The sequence below is a fragment of the Triturus cristatus genome, chromosome 4_2, assembly GCF_964204655.1.
Source record: "Triturus cristatus chromosome 4_2, aTriCri1.1, whole genome shotgun sequence".
NCBI classification, from domain to species: Eukaryota; Metazoa; Chordata; class Amphibia; order Caudata; family Salamandridae; genus Triturus; species Triturus cristatus.
The window spans coordinates 948,170,862-948,177,774 of NC_140586.1; the positions used below are offsets into that span (position 1 = coordinate 948,170,862).

The following is a 6,913-nucleotide window of genomic DNA, read 5'->3' on the forward strand; positions in this document are numbered from 1 at the left end:
GTGAAGAGGGGAGAGCCCAGCGCCGAATCCCCGCCCGGTGGCGTGCGTGGGAAATGTGACGTACAGAAGACCAACTCCCCAGCATCGCTCAGGGGGCCCAAGTCCTTCTGATCAAGGCTCACACCGCGGACGGTGTTAGGCCGGTAGCGGCCCCCGGTGTACCGGGATCAGGTATTCTCAGTCGGGTTGCTTGGGAATGCAGCCCAAAGCAGGTGGTAAACTCCATCTAAGGCTAAATATGGGCACGAGACCGATAGCCAACAAGTACCGTAAGGGAAAGTTGAAAAGAACTTTGAATGGAGAGTTCAAGACGGTGCGTGAAACAGTCGAGACGTAAATGGGTGGGGACCGTGCAGCCCACCCGGAGTATTCAACACGGCGGGAAGGTCGGTGTCCCAGGAGTTCGGGATCCCATCCGTGGGACCGGCACCCAGGCCCTACCTGGCCTCCGCAGTGTGCATTTCCTCCATGGTGGTGCGCCGCGACCGGCTCCGGGTCGGCTGGGAAGGCTTAGGGGTGGCAGGTAGCCCTCCGCTCCGGCAGAGATTGTTACAGCCCCCCCGGCAGCAACTTTGCCGTGTCTGCGGGCTGAGGGAGATTCGACTGCCTCAAAGCCCTCCACCGGGCACCCGTTTCCAGTCACCCCTCGGGGTGTGCTGGGGCAGGGAAGGGGGGACGGGGCCCAGGGGTAGGTGGCGATATCGGTTGCCCACCCGGCCCATCTTGAAACACAGACCAAGAAGTCTAACACATGCGTGAGTCGGAGGGCCGAGTGAATCCCTGTGGCGCAATGAATGTGAGGGCCGATGCGTGCCGGCTGAGGTGGGATCCCACCGCGCTTCTAGCGACGGGCACACCACGGGCCGTCTCGCCCGCTACGTCGGGGAGGTGGAGCATGAGCATACATGATAGGACCCGAAAGATGGTGAACTATGCCTAGGCAGGGCAAAGCCAGAGCAAACTGGTGGAAGTCCGTAGCGGTGCTGACGTGCCAATCGGTCGTCTGACCTGGGTATAGGGGTGAAAGACTAATCGAACCATCTAGTAGCTGGTTCCCTCCGAAGTTTCCCTCATGATAGCTGGCGCTTGGAGCCTCCAGTTTTATCTGGTAAAGCGAATGATTAGAGGTCTTGGGGCCGAAAAGATCTCAACCTATTATCAAACTTTAAATGGGTAAGAAGCCCGGCTCGCTGGCATGGAGCCGGGCGTGGAATGCGAGTGCCTTGTGGGCCACTTTTGGTAAGCAGAACTGGCGCTGCGGGATGAAACGAATGCCAGGTTAAGACACCCACTGCCGATGCTCATCAGACCCCAGAAAAGGTGTTGGTTGATATAGACAGCAGGACGGTGGCCATTGAAGTCAGTGTCCGCTAAGTAGTGTGTAACAACTCACCTGTCGAATCAACTAGCCCTGAAAATGGATGGCGCTGGAGCTTTGGGCCCATACCCGGCTGTCACTGGCGCTGAGAGCCACGGAGGCTAAGCCATGACGAGTAGGAGGGCCACTGCGGTGTGCACAGAAGCCAGGGGCGAGGGCCCGGGTGGAGCTGCCGCAGGTGCAGACTTTGGTAGTAGTAGCAAATATTCAAACGAGAACTTTGAATGCCAAAGTGGAGAAGGGTTCCATGTGAACAGCAGTTGAACATGGGTCAGTCGGTCCTAAGCGATGGGCGAGCGCCATTCGGAAGGGACGGGCAATGGCCTCCGTTGCCCTCGGCCGATCGAAAGGGAGTCGGGTTCAGATCCCCGAACCCGGAGTAGCGGAGACGGGCGCCCTCGAGGCGTCCAGTGCGGTAACGCAAATGATCCCGGAGAAGCCGGCGGGAGCCCCTGGAGAATTCTCTTTTCTTTGTGAAGGGCAGGGCGCCCTGGAATAGGTTCGAGCCTTGGAAAGTGTCACGGTTCCGGCGGCGTCCGGTGAGCTCTCACTGGTCCTTGAAAATCCAGGGCAGATGGTGTAAATCTTGCGCCGGGCCGTACCCATATCCGCAGCAGGTCTCCAAGCAGAACAGCCTCTGGCATGTTGGAACAATGTAGATCAGGAAAGTCAGCAAGTCAGATCCATAATTCCGGGAAAAGGATTGGCTTCGGTAACTCCGGGAAAAAGATTGGCTCTTTGGGCTGGCTCAGACGGGCTGGGCGCGTGCCTCGGCTGGACGAGGTGCCTCCTTCCGGGGTGGCGGACAACTCTGGACGCGAGCCGGGCCCTTCCTGTGGATTTCCTCAGCTGCGGTGGTCGCCTATCCCCGTGCTCCCTCCCCAGGAGTGCGGGCCGGCATCCTGCCTCGGCCGGCACCTAGCAGCTGACTTAGAACTGGTGCAGACCAGGGGAATCTGACTGTTTAATTAAAACAAAGCATCGTGAAGACCCAAGGCGGGTGTTGACACGATGTGATTTCTGCCCAGTGCTCTTAATGTCAAAGTGAAGAAATTCAATGAAGTGCTGGTAAGCGGCGGGGGTAACTATGACTCTCTTAAAGTACCCGAATGCCTCGTCATCTAATTAGTGACGCTCATGAATGGATGAACGAGATTATCACTGTCCCTACATACTATCTAACAAAACCACAGCCAAGGGAACAGGCTTGGCAGAATCAGCAGGGAAAGAAGGTCTGTTGAGCTAGACTCTGTTCTGGCACATGACAGGTGTAAGATAAGTGGGAGGCCCTCGGGCTGCCGGTGAAATACCACTACTCTTATTGTTTTTTCACTTACCCGGTGAGGCGGGGGCGAGCCCCGTGGGGCTCTTCTTTCTAGCTCCAAGCACCTGACGCCCGCCGGGCGCGACCCACTACGGGGACAGTGGCAGGTGGGGAGGTGGGGAGGTGGGGAGTTTGACTGGGGCAATACACCTGTCAAACGATAACGCAGGTGTCCTAAGACGAGCTCTGGGAGGAGATAAACCTCCCATGGAGCACAAGGGCAAAAGCTTGCTTGATCTCGATTTTCAGTACGAATACAGACCGTAAAAGCAGGGACTCACGATCATTCTGACTTTTTGGATTTCAAGCAGGAGGTGTCAGAAAAGTTACCCCAGGGATAACTGGATTGTGGCTGCCAAGCATTCATAGCGACGTAGTTTTTTGAGCCTTCAATGTCGGCTCTTCCTATCATTGTGAAGCAGAATTCACCAAGCGTTGGATTGTTCACCCACTAATAGGGAACGTGAGCTGGGTTTAGACCATTGTGAGACAGGTTAGTTTTACCCTACTGATGATGTGGTGTTGCAATAGTAATCCTGCTCAGTACAAGACTAACAGGTTCCGACCTTTGGTGTATGTGCTTGACTGAGGAGCCAATGGGGCAAAGCTACCATCTATTGGATTATGATTGAGCGCCTCTAAGTCAGAAATCCCCCCTAAACCGTAACGATACCGCTGTGGAGCCTCGCGTGCCCTGGGATAGCCGGCCTCTCTTTGGGGGGCGGTGCGTAGAGCCACTGTGTTGGGGACCGGAGCGCAGACGGAAGGGGGCCACCTCCATCACCCTTACTGCACCACATGTTCGCGGGGCACCCGGTGCTAAATCATTCGTAGACGACCTGATTCTGGGTAAGGGTTTCGTAAGTAGCAGAGCAGCTACCTCGCTGCGATCTATTGAAAGTCATCCTCTGAGCCAAGCTCTTGTCTCTCCGTGCGTGGGCACCAGTGGACGCCCTCCTCCACCACACCCGGGGGTGGGACTGTCTGCCGCTGCGCTGGCGGGAGGGATGCAGAGGGGGTAATGTGGGCCTGCGGGAGGCCGCCTCCACCACGTGCACTCCAGCACGGGGTCTCTTCCTTCCGTCCCTGCCCAACCAGGGAGCGGGGATGGGGGCCACCATCCCTTGCGGGTCAGCAGGGTGACCAGATGGTCTGGGCCGGGCCCACTGCTCCCGTGCAAGTCGGGCAGCGGCCTCGGAGCGCCTGGCCACCGTTGCAGTCATTGGACTGCAAGGGCGACTGGGTCTGGCTGTCTCAGGCCATCTGGGCGCTGGGTCGTCCCGGGCCATCTGGTAGCCTGGCCGTGTGACCAGATGGTCCTGTAGGCCGTGCGACCAGATGGCCCTGCGGGCCGGGCGACCAAATGGCCCTGCGGGCCGGGCGACCAGATGGCCCTGCGGGCTGGGTGACCAGATGGCCAGCCGGGCTTACTCCATCTTTTGTCCTTCCCCAGGGTTCTGTAACCCCCACTATGTGGAGGCGTAATAGTCGAGGAAAATGGGCTGCCCGGGCAGGCCGACAGAGAGAGGGCGTTGTAGGAAGGTGGATATCTGACTATGGTTACCCCCAACTTTTTGCCTAGTGTCTAGCTGGTTTTTCGACTTAGTTGGCCTGAGATCCTGCCATTCAGGGTCTCAGGCTGTCTGCTCTCTCTTTAAAATGGACTCCATGTACCCTAGGTACATACACAATTGGTAAGGATCACCTTATTGGACCCTGTACAGTGTACCCTAGGTACCCAGGGCATAGGTGTACCCTAGGCCTCCCAGGGGCTGCAGCATGTATTATGCCACCCCTGGTCTTGCCTTCCGATCAGACACAACTGGCTGATCACTCAGCTGGGGCAAGGTTGTGTAATCACCCCTTGCTTAGGTGTAGTATTCCTATACCTACCTTCTATATAGACACATGTGTACCTATCAGCCACTCCTATGGCAGGCCTTAACAATCCTGGAGGCAGAGTTCTTGGTAACATGTGAGATGGTGCTCTAGCATGAGCTAAGCCTGTCTGCAGCTTTTGGAACCATGTCCTTATAGCTGTTCTATGATATAGCCTACCATATACTCTTAAAGTACCTTATAATCTTAAATGGTTATGGTAACTATGGTTTGGCTTTATCAAAACATGTCGTGTAAGGTGTCTAACACTTTGGAATAATACCCCCATACCATTTCTGGTGATGGGAATATTATTCCTCCCTTCTAGAGGGAGAGACATGTTAAAATCCTACTTTGCTGGTTAACTCTGACCAAAGCCTCAGCATCACAAAATGGATGCTGCTGCCACTGACACGAGTCTGACCTCCTGCTGCTGGGAGTGATCCCGGCAAGGGAGGCTTGGACAATAGGTTTCCTGCTTGGGGAGGTGCTAGCCCCTCCCCAGACAGACTTTAGTGTATTGGGGCAGGGAGGGCTGAAAGGAATGAGACATGCCTGGGGCACACAAGGTGTCCCATGCATAGTCCAGTTCAAACCGGTGCTGGGGCACTCCAGCCCCAGTCCTGGCGTGAAACTGGACAAAGTAAAGGGGGTGTAACCACCCCCCTTCCTGGTCCCACCCATAGGAGGGACCTTGCAGGTAGCCCAGCCCACTAGCCCAGTATATCAGTAGGTAGCTGAGCCCTGCTAAATTAGATTATCCTGACGCGCCTTCTGATATTTGGGTGACACGTACCTTTGCTTTCCTGCCTTCCACTCCTGCCGTGAGGGGAACGGCCATCGAGGGGGAGATTTTGCCAGCAGTCCAGTCTCGCCGATGCCGTGAGGGGAACGGCCACCCAGACTACAAGCCCCAGAATCCCTGGCACTGGGCGCATGCCGAGGACAATCTCCGGCAGCGCCTAGGCCTTTCAAAAGCCCTGGAGGAGCCCCGCAGCGCGGGACGCGCCTTCTGATATTTGGGCGACACGTACCTTTGCTTTCCTGCCTTCCATTCCTGCCGTGAGGGGAATGGCCATCGAGGGGGAGATTTTGCCAGCAGTCCAGTCTCGCCGACGCCGTGAGGGGAACGGCCACCCAGACTACAAGCCCCAGAATCCCTGGCACTGGGCGCATGCCGATGATGATCTCCGGCAGCGCCTAGGCCTTTCAAAAGCCCTGCAGGAGCCCTGCAGCGCGGGACGCGCCTTCTGATATTTGGGCGACACGTACCTTTGCTTTCCTGCCTTCCATTCCTGCCGTGAGGGGAACGGCCATCGAGGGGCAGATTTTGCCAGCAGTCCAGTCTCGCCGACGCCATGAGGGGAACGGCCACCCAGACTACAAGCCCCAGAATCCCTGGCACTGGGCGCATGCCGATGACGATTTCCGGCAGCGCCTAGGCCTTTCAAAAGCCCTGCAGGAGCCCCGCAGCGCGGGACGCGTGCGGGCGAAGCCCGGGCCAAGGGCGGGCCCGTCCTTGCCCGTCACTGACCGTACCTGGCTGGGCTGGGCCTCCCCCCTAACGAAGATTTGCTGCTGACAAGGACGTAAGGTACTGGGGAGCTCATTTCTAACGGGTCAGGGCTGTGTGTGTATTTCTTGTGCTGTGTAGCCGTTAGGGCTTTCTTTTGTTATTATACCTGGTCTTGTCCAGTCTTCCCCCCACGTATTGACACCAATTGGGAGTAGTTGGTGTAGGGGCAACTGACTATCATCAATAATTTTTTTATTCCCATTATCTCCCAGTCACGGCATCTGGCAATAGCGCTGTTAGGTAGCGCCGGGGAAAGGACACAAGCATATTGGGTCACCTGCTTAGCCTAAGGGTGGCCATTCCTTAGACTAAAAAAACAAAAAAATTATAAAAAAAAGAGGCCGGGACTTTCTGCTTATCTTGGTGGTTGCTTGATTTGTAAACATATTACTTTTACTAACGTGTTGGTTCTACAATGCCCCCTAAAGACACTAGAGGCAGAGGGGCCAATGTCCATCTTTCAGGAACTATGGACCAATTTATCACCAAGGTAAACTGTGTCATCGACCAAGAGATCACATTGCTGGAACGGAGTGTTTCGCAGGACCTTGCGGTGGCAAGGAGGTCCTCTATGGGTCACATTGCGCTTATGCAGTCTCCTGTTCATCAAGTCCTAAACGGTGATGATGCTCTCTGTTCACATCTTGACTCTCCAACTATAGACTTAACACCTAGTGGCACAACTGCTGTATCTATGGGGGACCAGTCCACGGTTTCAGATTCCTTGTTGACATCGCCCTGTTTGCTACCATTTGCT

At 56.0% G+C, this 6,913-nt stretch overlaps 1 non-coding gene across 1 annotated transcript in view; it reads left to right on the forward strand.

Moving 5' to 3' along the window:
• LOC146839059 (28S ribosomal RNA) overlaps positions 1–3,627 on the forward strand; it is a 3,719-nt gene extending 92 nt beyond the window's left edge. Inside the window, exon 1 of the ribosomal RNA XR_014961042.1 lies at positions 1–3,627. This exon is cut by the window's left edge and continues 92 nt beyond it. This is a non-coding gene — a ribosomal RNA (28S ribosomal RNA).
• The last annotated feature ends 3,286 nt before the right edge of the window (positions 3,628–6,913 follow it).